Raw genomic sequence first — 14895 nt, 5'->3', positions numbered from 1 at the left:
ATACGTTGATTTATTACTATTTGCACGTCTTTTATTTTACTATTTCTGAATCAACTTCCGACGCTCAGTTTCGACGCTCTAAGCTCGAATTTCCAACGTCTAAATAAATATTACTCGGTTGACTCATTAATTCCGTCCGGATTAATTTGTCGCTTAAACTCGTCAGTTGCTTGGGTGTGACCCGAAGGGCTCAGTCAAGATTAAGCTGTAATATTAATTATGCATTAATATTACTAATTAGAAGCGGCCTCCTTCCAGGCATTCCGATAACTTGAACTTACTGAATATATTAGCTTTCTAATAATTCTGAACCAACAATCAAAATAATACACTTGTTCGAATGACACTATTCCTTTCTGCCTTTGCCTCTACCCATTTGGTAAAGTAATCCAAATTCACTAAGATGTAGCACTTGCCACCTGGCGCAGCCGTATAAAGCCCCTGGATCTCCATGCCTCATTTAGCAAATGGTACTGAGTTGTGGATTGCCATTAGGTCAGTGGCAGGACTGGATTAACTTCCCAAATTTTTGACACTTATCGTATTATTAACTATCTCAATATAGTCTGACTCAAGGGAGGGCCAGAAGTAGTGGCGCTTGGCTCAGACATCCAAGCTTCTGTCGCCGATGTGAGAGGCATAGTATCTCACATGCAATTCTTTGAGAACTTCTTACCCCTTTTCTAGGGTAACACACTTCAATAGAGGCTTAAAAAAACCTACTTTAAAGAGCTCTCCTTGTCTCATCTTGAAGTTTGCAGCTTTCTTCTTCAGCACGGCCGCCTCTTGGGGTGAATCAAGGTGCGTGCCATCTGTAAGATATGCCCGGATGCCATCCATCTTGGTAGAGCTTCAGTCAAGTACTATAATGGGCTCTTCATCAGATATACTCCTTTTTCCATAACTTCTAATAAGATTGACCGAGGCGTATTAATAGAGGCGGAGGATGCTAATTTTGACAGAGCATCCTCTTGGTTGTTTTCAGACCTATGCACTTGACTTATGAAGTTCTTCAAGTGTCCCAGCTTTAGCTTTGACCGCTTACAAGTGTTTGATCATGGCCGGAGGGGTGGCTTCATAATCACCATGGTATTGCACATGCGGGTGCCGGCTAGCAGGGCGTCATATTCGACCTCATTATTTGTGGCCTAGAACTTGAACTGTAGTGCATTCTCATACTTTTCCCCCTCAGGAGACTAACAAATTATACCTGCACCATAGCCGTTCATAGTATAGCTCCCGTCCACATACACTTTCCAAACCAATCAATAATATCCGTCTCAGCCGGCCTTTTCATTTCGACAAGAAAGTCGGCAAATGCCTACCCCTATATTGCCTTTCTTAGTTCTAAAGCGATTTCCAGTCCCTGCAACTCAATATCCCATTTGATTATTCGACCTAAGGATTCTAGCGTCGTCATTAGCTGCTTGATCCGGTTATCAGTGTAGACCATAACCGGATGTGCCAAGAAGTAAGGTTTTAACTTTTTGACAGCCATGAAAAAGCAAGGCCAAATTTTTTTACTATGGGGTACTGAAGCTCAGCGTTCTTGAGAACGTGGCTAATGAATTAGATCGGGAGATGGATGCCGTATTTTTCAGCTAAAAAAACGCCACTGAGGGCATAGTTTGAGATAGCCAGGTACATATAGAGCATCTATTTGGGCAGAGGGCTAACCAGCCTTGGACAAGTGTTGAACAAGGGTGGAGACTAAGTCGTTGGACTAATCTTCCCTAGGCCAAACAAAATTTGTAATCACTTAACACACCCTTAGCCATTGATGATAAAGGATCTAAAAGGAAACCCGAAAGAGATCTCACACCCATTGGAATGACCTATGATGTTGCTTTCGATCGTCTCTATGGTCAAGGATTAATCAAACCTATTAGCCCTACTGAAGATCCAACGCCAGAAAATAAATCTTCGAGATAAAATCCCAACTCTTATTGCAAGTACGATCAAGGAAATAGTCATACCATGGATGAATGCTACAGGTTTCAAAATTTCATTCAAGATCTCATAAAAGCAAACAAGATCCCATTGCGTCTAGCTAGCAAGAAGACCAGGTGATGATAAGCACAAAACACAAGGTGAGCTTCTACGACAAGATTTCATGACCTCTTTTTCTACTTCTTTTTCATAATTCCTTTCCCTAATAAGTCTAGCATAGGCACATTTTATTTTTCCCTAAATTTACTTTGTAGGTTTTTTCTTATTCCCTTTAAAATTAAATGAGCATTTATTTCCTTGCATATGATCAGTGCATTTCTAATTAAAAAAAAACGCCGAGCTAAGCACAAGGTGTACCAATGATTTGAGGCGCCCCGTGTGGCCACATCATATTACCTTTCACCCTTCAAATAACTATCTTTTCTTTATAAACCACTTTGAGCCTCATCTAACGACAGGCCATTCTTTCTTCAACCTACATCTACTTAACCTTGGGATGGGATGGTGCGTAACTTTTATAATTTTCAAAGAATAAAAGCTTGAATGAATCAAAAGATTAAAATATCAAAAACAATAAAAGTGTACAAAAGGGCAAGTGTTCCATTGTCTTTGGCATGAACATGTCTTTGCTATGAACACGTCTCAGATTACGTCTCTTATCCAGTGCTCGGTACCGTGGCTGAGAAACATGAATGCCAAGTGAGTGATAGACCGCATGAGGCGGGATTGCCAACACTTATAGAAAAGATTCAAATATGAAAAATCCAAAAGCAAAAAAGAGAGCAAAATGTAAATAAACGAGAGTTTAAAAGTGAAAAAAACTCAAGCATAAAAAATACAAAGATTAAAAAGCAAGGTTGCACACCTTAGGGGCTTATCTAGGGTCTTGAGCCTTTATCCCTTTCTTCTTCAACCTTTAGCCTAACCACGTTACAACCTTTAAAAGACCTCTTGAGGTATACACACACTTGTGCAAGGTTCCGCTAGAGCTACATTCGGCATGATTCCTAACGAATACGTAGGTAACCTCACATTGGGGTGCGGCCGTAATAAAAATGCATTCATATTCACATTCACACACTTATACCATGATCATATCAAGGGATCTCCTATGCTCATCCGTATCTACGTAGAGCTAGACTTGGGGGCTTGATCCTTATATTATTAGCTTACCTAGCCTAAAGAGTCACCATTATTTGGCTCTTCTCATAATATTTTTCAACACACTAAGCCCTCACGGCCTAAATTTAGTGTCACTATCACACACATAAAAGATACATGACCAAATATACTTCCCTTACGAACCCTTTGTCTTGAAATCTTAACACAACGCTGAAGCATGCCTTTTTATATCAACACCAATCATCATTGCATCATAAAGTATGAAATACTTAGCCTCTGTGCCTAAGTAACCTAAATACTTTCATTATCGAGTCAACTAGGATAGTCTAAGATGTTACAATCCTTTTACTGTGAGAGACAACGTTAACAAATTAAGCTCATTCAACATGCACCTTCAAAAATTTCAATTCTTTCTTTCTTTGCGTCTTTCTTTTTAAGGAGAAAGTCGGTACCCTCCACAAAAATGACAGAATTTTTTTGTTTTTCTACATGAGTCAACACTCCGCACACACGAGTCATATCAAGTCAAGTCATCCTCGAGGCAGTCAATCATAGTGAGTCAAGTTTATACCTTGAGTCATTCCAAACCATGTATGTCAAAACACCTTGAGTCATGTGAACTCATATGTGTTTGAAACACATTAAGTATCAAGCAACACTAAGTCTTTGGTTAACCCTAAAAAATATAGGCAAAGTCCTATAGTCTAAAATATAAATGCAGGTACATTCCAGCGAACAAGAACATTCCCGGATTTTTTTCGAAAAACCGCAAATATAAACCTGACTCCAGCACTAGACGACAAGGTTGTCGCCTGGAGACAAAATCTGTCGCTTAGCGATAGAGAACACAACGATAATATGTTCTAGCGAGCGCCGATGCAGCGACGAGATGCGTGGTCCCCATATTAAATTATGCGGACCTCATGCAGCAATTTTGTGTTCCTTGGTACGCCAGTTAGCCCCTATAAGCAAATTGACATGATTACTAGTCGGCTCGATTACAATCGGAGTAAGTGATTAACCTGAAGACGTCATCTCACTTAGCTTAAGCGCCTAAGCATTGGCTCATTACAAGCACCAAGGCATCAGTTCAAAAGCAAGCACTTATACGACAATTTTTTCAAGATTGGATTGTCATCCCCAACTGACAATATTTCCAAAGGTGGATTGTCGTGCATCTTCTTCAACGACAATCATTTCAAGATTGGATTGTCATCCCTGGAAAAGTTTCCAAGCATGGATTGTCGTGCTCCTTCTCTGTCTGGGAAGTTTTTCCAAGTTCGGATGGTCATCTCTGGAAAGTTTTCAAGATTGGATTGTCATACACATTGTTCCCCAACGTGTATTACTATTAAAATTTTAGCAAAGGTTCCCCAACGTGGATTTTCATTTGTTTCAGTAAGTGGCAAATTTTCCCGAAGTGGATTGTCGGGCGACTCTTTTTTGCAAACGTTTCAAGACGCGGATTGTCAATAGTGGAAATATTTTCCTAAAAGGATTTTCGCATAGCATTGGCAAATTTCCAAGGTGGATTGCTTTCAAGAGCTACATTCCAAGACGTGGATTGTCGAATGTACCATGGTTCTTATAACATATTGTTACGAAACATTGGCAACTTTTCCCAAAATTGAAATTTGGCAAATTTTTCGAGATACGGATTGTCGCTTCATAGTAGTAACATTTCCAAGGATGGATTGTTATGTGGCATTGAAAACTTTCCCTAAATTGGATTGTCATAAAAGAGTTGTGTTGGCAACTATTCCCAACGAAAAGAGGATTGTCATCACCCAAAGTATCGCAACAGCAGAATTCAAGCAAGCATTGACGATCAACAAGCGGTGGTATTCGATAATTTCCTTCGAGATATCATCTTAACAAAACTGAGGATCGTTACACGTAGAATGGTCTTTGACGATGTTCCCTAGGATGTGGAGGATTGTCAAACAACTGGAGATGGCTACAAGCAGAGTTATCTTCGATCGTGTTCCCTAGCTTGCGGAGGATGGTCACAAACAGCAGAGGATGACTACAAGCAAAGTTATCTTCGATGGTGTTTCCTAGCTTGCAGAAGACTATCAAAGCGGAAATTGGAGGCAGCTACAAGAAGATCGGTCTTCAGCAAATGCAACAAAATTCAGTTACCCCAGAGATGTGTGCTAGACGGTGCAAGATACGCGTTTTTTAACTCTTATAACTGTTTAAATAACTCTAGTTTGCAGGTATCAACGTTACAAGAATGATTAAGGATTGCACAACATTCTAAATCATTCTCCGTCCCTATCGCTACTTTGACATTTGATTTCGAAACATAAGTTTCTCCAAACTCAGTCAAAGTGGGGGCTTATGTAGACACTCATTTATGTCTCCCCAAAAACAAACCAAGTGATGAGTACCTATCACGTAGAATCATAATCGAATGAAGTGAAAGTGCATGTGAAAAGTGTAGTGTTACGGTTAGTTTTTATAAGAAATCTTTCTTTCTATTTAAGAAAACCTGCTCTATTTTATAAAAATAGCCAGTCCAATTCAATTTGGTTTATGACAAGAGTCCACTAATCGTGTTGTTTGATTGGGCTCTAAAAGAGCTTTCCAACGATATATTATAAGCTCAATTCCGATGAATAATGAGGAAGTTATGGCCAAAATACTAAACTAGGCCCGGTTTGGTTCTTATATGCGGCCTAATGATCTAGTAGAGGGCCTATTATTAATTATCATTCCTAAAGATATTAGGATTTATTATAGTCTTCTAGAATTGTCTAGAAGGTTCTCTAAAGTCCTATAGGAATTAGGATTGATAATTATATTTTAGAGTTGTACTTGGAACAAAATAAGTGTTTTTATGAAAATATGATTTTACCCCTAACACGGATTTTACGACTTAATTATTTTAAGAAGTGGATTCCGTGTGGAAAACCTGTTGAAAATATCTTGCATCGCCTGACGACAGGTTTGTCGCCTGGCGCTGCTGTGCAACGCTTGGCGTCAAGTTCATCGTCTGGCGACGAGCTCTGTCGTTGGCGACAAGATGTTATTTTATTCCTTTTTGAACTCTAACCCTTTTCTATTAATTTTGGACTATTTTCTTATAAATAGGGTCCTTGGACCTCCGTTTTGAACAACCAGAATTCTCTAATTCTTCTCTCTCTAAGCTAAAGCTTATTCTCTCTACCTCTTTCTAGCGTAACCTTATACAAACACAATTCCGCCCTCATTAGCACTAGACACACCTAGTCAAGTTCAAAATTGCCTTCGCCCTAGACATGAAAGGTTGATACCTTCTGAGGGTTTGGTTCCAAATCCAATCTATACTTTTTAACTCTTTCTTTCAATTCTTTAATTTAATTCTTTAGTTTTATATTTTATTGAAGTTTACTAACGCGTGTATTTTGTTATTAGAAAGAGGCACGATGCATCAAAGTATGTAATCTTACTGCTCTATTCTTGTAGATAGTATGTTTAGATTTTTTTGATTCCTAGCATCATGTCAGGATGTTATTATTGCTTTCTAGAATCATGTTTAAGGTGCCTTTTATGCTTTCTAATATCATGTTAGTACCATGTTAGGGTTAAAGCTGTGATCTTTATTGTTTAGTGACACGCTAGGGTTTGTTATTAATCTTGTTAGTATCATGATGATAGGACGTCGTCAACCTATCAAGAAATAAGACCTAACTCGATCCTACTAAACTAGTAGCAAGGGCAAGAAAGGGTCGAACCCATGAGAGGCGTTGAATCAACCACCAAATGTTATTGTTTAAACAAGCTAGATTAAGTCGGGGGTTTTAAGTTGGTATTACGTCACACTATTCTAATTCAAATCAACTAATTCTAAGAGGTGATTAACAATATTAAGAAGGCCTAGGGCATGGGTTACACCACTCAACTTCATCACGGACCACAAGTAGCATGCATAGAAATGGTGATTTAGGGGATAAATTAGGGGAAGTTATCAAATGCACCCAACTACTCTCTCAAGCTAGAGGGATTACTTGACATCAAAACCATAACCTACTCTCGTGATTATGGGCAAGAAACAAGTGTTAAAACATCCTCACGATAACATGCAAATTCCCTTGACTAGAAATTCCTATTCTCATGGCAAATCAAGTCAATCAAGCATAAGGGAGCTTCCTCAAGTTCATCTCTCGATCCTTCGTTGAGGAAGCTAGATAAATAATTCAAGCAATGGCCAATTACAAGAATTAACAATGAAACCTCTTAAACTCAACTAATTAACACCCCACAATTAACAAATTAGTGCATGCAACAAGTGTTGGTGATTACATTGAGGGTTCACCCAAACCCTAGAAATTAGACTACTCACAATCCATGGAAGTTAAAGCAATTAAAGATTTCAAGGAATTCATGAACAAATTAAAACTAAGAATTAAGTAGAATCTAACAATTAAACATGCAAAGAACAACCAACCAATTAATAAAAAGCAAGAATTAAAGATAGAAGAGAGAAAGAAAGAGTAAGAAAAATTACTAGAAGCTTCAATAATTGACTAACAATGGTGGAACTTGTCTTCTACAATGATTGGATTGAAAACCTTTAAAACAAGAACTAAAATCTATGCTAATTTGAGGATTTTTGTGTTTCAAACTAAGAGGAGTATGAAAATCTGAAAAAATTGGGAACCCCTCTAAAATGGTCCAAAGGGGCTATTTATACTACCCACTAAAATAAGAGGACGGAGAAAACAAGAAACGGGTAAACTGTAGGTCTGCACGGACGTGCTGAAGTTGGCACGTCCGTGCAGACCAAGGCAGAAACTCAGTTTAAGACGACCTGCTGCAGCACGGGCGTGCACCTTTGGCACGTCCGTGCTGCATCATCTGCACGGACGTGCAATATTTGGCACGTCCGTGCTGCCTCATAATCACGGAAGCACGTCCGTGATGCATCATCTGCACGGACGTGCAATATTTGGCACGTCCGTGCAGGCCTTGGCAGAAAGATGGGTTCAGGTCTGCACTCCTGCACGGACATGCAACATCTTGCACGGCCGTGCAGGGTCTTCTAGGCCCTTTTCTTCTTGTTTTCTTCTACTATGCTCTTGTACTTGGATTCTTTCCATCATTTCCTTGCTTCTAACCTCGGTTTGGTAACCATGGGCTTCATTTGGTCGTCTTTGGACCTAAAATCTCAACAAAAACACTAACAACCCGTGAAGCATAGGATACACAAAAATTGCATAATAATAGGGTAAAAGTGAACCAAAACACAAATTTGTTCAGGTAAACTACGTTCAAATACGCCCTAAAACCGCATAAAATAGCAAGTTATCAAATCCCCCCAAGCTAAGCTTTTGCTCGTCCTCGAGCAAATTAGTCATGACAAAACAAATAGAGGGAACTAACTTGTTATAGAAGGTTGAAGCAAAAGTTAAACCAAGAAAGGGTAGGCATACACAATAAACCGAACGATCACTTTTAGCAAAAGTGAGAAGCCGTTTAAACCTACAAGTCGCCTAGTAGGACGAGTCCATCTCTCGTGAGGGTTTCCAAAGAGAATCACCCACAACTCCCACAAACACAACACACGATTTTATTTATTTTTTTTTATAGCCCAAGTCAACTCATCGGGATGTGATTCAAAAGCAAGACAAGTGAACAACATTCAAAAATGAACATCATAATAATGTACACATGAGTTAGAGACCAAGAAGGATGCTGAACAAGATTGCAATGGAACACTTCCTTAGGCTTTTTACTAGTTCATTAAAGCACATTTGCTCATTCCTAAGTCATAGCACATTTTTATTTTCGGTTATAAAATAGTGAAATACAAGTCCACCTCCCAAGATGCACAAACAAACTCCCTCCACTACACTCTACTATGAGATTTTTACAAGAGGAAACTAAAGATAAAGGGTGTGGGAGGCATCCACAAATTGACCTCAAAAGGGAAATGTAAAAAAATTTTCATAAGATAAAGCCCTTGAATTTGAGACTTTATTTATTTGCTCCGCCTTTTTTGACTGTTGAGCGGCATTTTTTTTTTTTTTTTTTTTTTTTTGTGGTTTATTTTACCAAATTATTTAATAAACATAAACCTAATAAATCTCAAGCAAAGCTTTATTTTGGGAAGAGTGGAAGGCACACCAAGGGCACAAGGGACCGCAAATCAACTAAACATAACCTACTTCAAGTGTGCTTAGACAATTTCATGAACTTAATGTGCAAATGAACATTCATCGACTTTCATTTCATGTTCAAACCAAGGCAATCAAGTTTAATAAACTCCTATATGACTCCAACCCTTGCATACACTTTTCTAAGAGTAACTTGTCATTCAAAAGCGAAGCAAGTAAATCACACACGAATCGTCATATGAGTTTCATCCTTGGGCACTTTTTCATCATTTTTTTTTCATTTTTTTCTCTCTTTTTTTCTTTTTTTTTTTTTAGAAACCAGGCTAAACTAGGCATAAAATAACTATACATCTAAATAAGGGATAGGAGAAGTATTCACAATGTAAGGGATTTGGATTTCAAAGGAAGCAATTTGGATTCAAAGGGTTTGGATGTTAGGGAAATGGGAATAGGGGCATGCAAATCAACATATACGTACGAGAACACAGCATGAACCAATGGTAAATGAGAAAATACTCCCCCCCAAGCTATCATAAACATTGTCCCCAATGTTGAAACAATATAAGCACAAAGAGAAGGGGAAGGAGATACTAACTCATTGGTTCGGGCCCCCTTGGGAGCTCGAACCCCCGGGGTAGAGATGCTTATATACATTGCGGATGTCGCCCAATTCCGTTCGAAGACCCTCAAAGCTTGACCTCATTCTGTCGAAAGAAGTCCTCAAGTCTTCATTTGACTTCCTCATGGTCTCAAACTCGGAAGTCATGCGGGCGAAGTTCGCATTCATATTAGCCATCTGCTGCTCGAAGGTGAGGAATGGGTTGCCTTCACCCATGCCCTGACCTTGGTACCCCTCTTGGTACCCTTGTTGGAACTCGTACTGCTGGTGAAATTCTGGTTGTTGCTGAAATTGTTGTTGTTGATGATGTTGTTGTTGCTCTTGCTGCTCTTGCCCTTGTTCCTCTCCCTCTTGACCGGGAGCCCAAGGGAAGTCCCTCTCAAAGATCCAGTTCGCCTGGTTGTAGATGGCGGTGGCCTCGGGGTCGGGTAAGTAGGCATAGGGGCGCCTACTCACCAACCACAAATAGGGGTGGTTCCCCTCTACATCCGTGAGCCATTTCATGGCTCTCAACGACTGCATATCCAACTGTGTTGGACCTGGAACAACTTGCTCTTCTGCAAAATCAAGGTTAAGAGCAGCAACAATTATAGTAATCATACCACCTATGGTGATGTTGCCTGATCCTGTGGCAACATCTTCTAGGTGGTCCATAAACCAAGACCCCACATTTAAACTCGTACTACCCTCACTCAGATGCCATAGAAAGTAAAGCTCTCGAGTAGACACGACCCCTGAACTGTCTCCCCTAGCAAAAGCTGTGTTCGCTATGGTACGCTGGGCGATCCTAAAGGCAGGGTGAATAATGGCTGTGGCCTTATCAGTTCTAGGGTTATACCCAAACAGCCCTGTGATTCTTCTCCAAAATTCACCCGCCATATAGTTACGGGGTTGCCTATCCTTAGGCCCCATAGTTCCAGAAACAGGCCACCCGAAAGCTTGGTTAACTCTCGCTACGGACATTCTATGTTGGGCATTCATGAGCTGGAAGGTCATGTAACGGGGGGATCTTGTGGTGTCACGGTGCACACAAAGGGAGGAGAGGAATTCTAGGGTCAGTCTCCTATAGGTTAAGGCATGTAACTCTAGCCAAGAACCTAGGTCGGCTCCCTCGAATAACATTGTGATGTCAGCTCCTACCCCTAAGGCGTCCGCCACCTCACTATCATAGAATTTGGTGGGCTTGACCCGCCTCCTACTGATTTTAAGGAAATTGGCCAAAAAGGCCTGGTCAGCGAAAACTATTCCCATTGTGTCCACTTGCGGTGGATCAACGGGAGGAGGAGGCGATGGGTTCCTAAATCTAAGGGAAGAGGTGTTTCGGGATTGGTTTCTTCTTGGCATGGTTGTTTTTATTTTGTTTTATTTAGAATGACTTAACCCGCCACACAAAGAGATCAAGACACTAAACCAATTCACCAAGTAATTTTAAGGTCAACAACCCAAGACTTAGCCACACCAAAGGACACCACAAAGAATAATCCACACAATCACAAAAACTCACAAAACCTAAACAATTAATCCTCACAATATTCAATTAAACCCATAATGCTTTACATAAAAGCACAAATACTCAACAACTATCAATTCAACCAAGATTGCAAGCAAAAATAAGCACAAAACAACAAGTTTCAAGTATGGAAATAGTAAGTGGAAGGAACGATTATACCGAGCTTAACGTGGGTGTAAAACCCGCAAATGAACCTTCCTAGCCTTCCTTTCCCTTGCTTGAACCTTTTCCTTCAACCAATTGTTAAAATTTCAATCCAAAAGAAAACCCCCAAATTGATTTTTTTCTTCTTAGGGTTTCAGTTAATGGGTGATTTTTGGGTTGAAGATTGGAGAAAGGAGTAGTATTTTGCGTTTTTGTTGAAAAGGAGTGTTGATTATGGTGGGAAATGTTGAATTTTGGGTGAGAATTTGAGTGTTTGAGGGTTGAGAAGAGGAGTAAGTATGAGGGGTTAGAGAGAAGGAGGAGAACCGTGGGTTTGAGAGGAAGAACAAAAAAAAATGTGGCTTTTTTTCTTTTTTTTTTTTTTTTTTTGCAGTTTCGGCCTTAAATACTTGGTATGCACGGACGTGCAGCATTGGCACGGACGTGCAACTCAAGTCAGAACGTGCTTAACTTTCTGCCTGTAAAAGCACGGACGTGCCATTATCGGCACGGACGTGCTGCTTTTGGCACGGACGTGCTGTATCTTGCACGGACGTGCTGTATCTTGCACGGACGTGCTTAACTTGGCAGAATACTTCTCAACTTTCTGCCTGTAAAAGCACGGACGTGCCATTATCGGCACGGACGTGCTGCTTTTGGCACGGACGTGCTGTATCTTGCACGGACGTGCTTAACTTGGCAGAATACTTCTCAACTTTCTGCCTTCCTAAACACGGACGTGCCATTTTCAGCACGTCCGTGCTGATTGGCAGGCACGTTTACTCTCCCCTTTTTTTTTTTTTTTTTTTTTTTTTTTTTTTTTTTTTAAGAAAAATTACTAAAATACTCGGGTTGCCTCCCGGAAGCGCTTCTTTATTGTCACTAGCTTGACCATATTACGTTTTCAATCACGAGGGATATCAAATTCATCTAAATGAACTACCTTTGTTTCTTCTTGCACGAAACCATCGAAGTATGCTTTCAACCTTTGGCCATTAACTTTGAATGGTTCACCTTTGTCGTTGGAAATCTCAATGGCGCCATATGGGAATACCTTTGTAATGGTGAAAGGGCCACTCCATCTTGATTTTAGCTTTCCCGGAAACAACTTCAACCGGGAGTTAAATAGCAAGACCTTGTCACCCTCCTTGAACTCTCTCTTGTTGATGTGCTTGTCGTGCCATGCTTTGGTCTTCTCCTTGTAGATCTTTGCACTCTCATATGCATCTAACCTCAACTCTTCCAAGGCATGGAGGTCAAGCATCCTCTTTTCTCCGGCGGATTGGATATCAAAATTCAAGGTTTTGATAGCCCAGTGCGCACGATGTTCCAGTTCCACCGGTAGATGGCATGATTTCCCATAAACGAGCTTGTAAGGGGTGGTGCCAATAGGAGTCTTGAAGGCGGTGCGGTAGGCCCATAGAGCATCATCCAACCTTGATGACCAATCCTTCCTTGACCTATTCACCGTCTTCTCTAGTATCAACTTAATCTCCCTATTTGAAATTTCAGCTTGACCACTTGTTTGAGGGTGGTAAGCCAATGACACCTTGTGCCTCACTCCGTATTTTTCAAGGAGAGCCTTGAAAGATCGCTTTGCAAAGTGCGATCCTCCATCACTTATTACGGCACGTGGCACACCAAACCTAGGGAAAATGACTTTCTTGAACAACTTGACCACTACCTTAGCATCATTTGTAGGAGATGCAACCGCTTCAACCCACTTTGATACATAGTCGACGGCCACCAAAATGTATTTGTTCCCAAAAGAGGATGGGAAAGGTCCCATAAAATCTATTCCCCACACATCGAAAATTTCCAGCTCTAAAATGTTATTCAAAGGCATTTCATTCTTTCTTGACAAATTACCGGTCCTTTGACACCGGTCACAAGCTTTAACAACTCCCCATACGTCCTTGAACATAGAGGTCCAATAGAAACCGCATTGCAATATTCTCGCCAATGTCTTGTTAGCACTCATATGTCCTCCACAAGGTGAGGAGTGACACATTGTGATAACTTCATGAATTTCATCGTCGGGGACACACCTTCTAAAAAGACCATCAACACCTTGTTTGAAGAGCAAGGGGTCATCCCAAAAGTATTGGCGGACATCATGGAGGAACTTCCGCTTTTGTTGATAGGTGAGGTCGGGAGGAAGGATGGAGCAAGCCAAGTAATTTGCAATATCCGCAAACCATGGGGCCGGGGCTTGAATGATTGCGAATAATTGATCATCCGGGAATGAATCATCAATTGGCAAAGCTTCAATTTCACCTTCTACGATCGGTAGCCGTGAGAGATGATCGGCTACTACATTCTCGGCACCCTTCTTGTCCCGAATTTCTATATCGTAGTCTTGTAAGAGCAAGACCCACCTAATCAACCTTGGTTTAGCGTCCTTCTTGGACAGCAAGTACTTCAAAGCCGCATGGTCGGTGAAGACTATAACTTTGGAGCCCACCAAGTAAGACCTAAACTTTTCGATAGCATGGACGATGGCTAGGAGCTCTTTTTCAGTCGTTGTGTAGTTTCTTTGTGCTTCATCAAGAGTTTTGCTAGTGTAATAGATGGCATGGAGCTTTTTATCCTTCCTTTGCCCAAGCACAGATCCAACGGCATAGTCCGAAGCATCACACATGAGTTCAAAAGGGAGCTCCCAATTCGGTGGTTGAATGATGGGAGCCGTGATCAAAGCTTCCTTCAACCTATCAAAGGCTAGCAAACAATCATTAGAAAACACAAAAGGGGAATCCTTTACCAACAATTGAGTGAGCGGCTTAGCGATTTTGGAAAAATCTTTAATGAACCGGCGGTAAAAACCCGCGTGTCCAAGAAAACTCCTTATACCCTTCACATTAGTGGGGGGAGGGAGGCGCTCAATAACCTCAATTTTGGCACGATCAACCTCAATGCCCCTACTAGAAACAACATGTCCCAACACAATAGCCTCTTCAACCATGAAATGACATTTTTCCCAATTAAGCACAAGGTTCACCTCTTGACATCTTTTTAACACTTTAATCAAATTACTTAGGCAAGTGTCAAAAGATGAACCGCAAACAGAAAAGTCATCCATAAATACCTCGATTGATGATTCAAGCATGTCGGAAAAGATAGACATCATACACCTTTGAAATGTAGAAGGTGCATTACATAATCCAAATGGCATCCTTCGATAAGCAAAGGTGCCAAAAGGGCATGTGAATGTAGTCTTCTCTTGATCCTCGGGTAGGATAGGGATTTGGAGGAATCCCGAATACCCATCCAAGAAGCAATAGTGACTATGTGATGCCAACCTTTCCAAGATTTGATCGATAAAGGGGAGAGGGAAGTGGTCCTTCCGAGTGGATTTGTTCAATTTTCGATAGTCTATGCACATTCTCCACCCGGTGACCGACCTTGTAGAAATGGTCTCACCCTTATCGTTCTTGATAATGGTCATGCTT

Source organism: Chenopodium quinoa, unplaced genomic scaffold, assembly GCF_001683475.1.
Source record: "Chenopodium quinoa cultivar QQ74 unplaced genomic scaffold, ASM168347v1, whole genome shotgun sequence".
Taxonomy (NCBI): domain Eukaryota; kingdom Viridiplantae; phylum Streptophyta; class Magnoliopsida; order Caryophyllales; family Amaranthaceae; genus Chenopodium; species Chenopodium quinoa.
Note: the sequence above shows the minus strand (reverse complement) of the source record.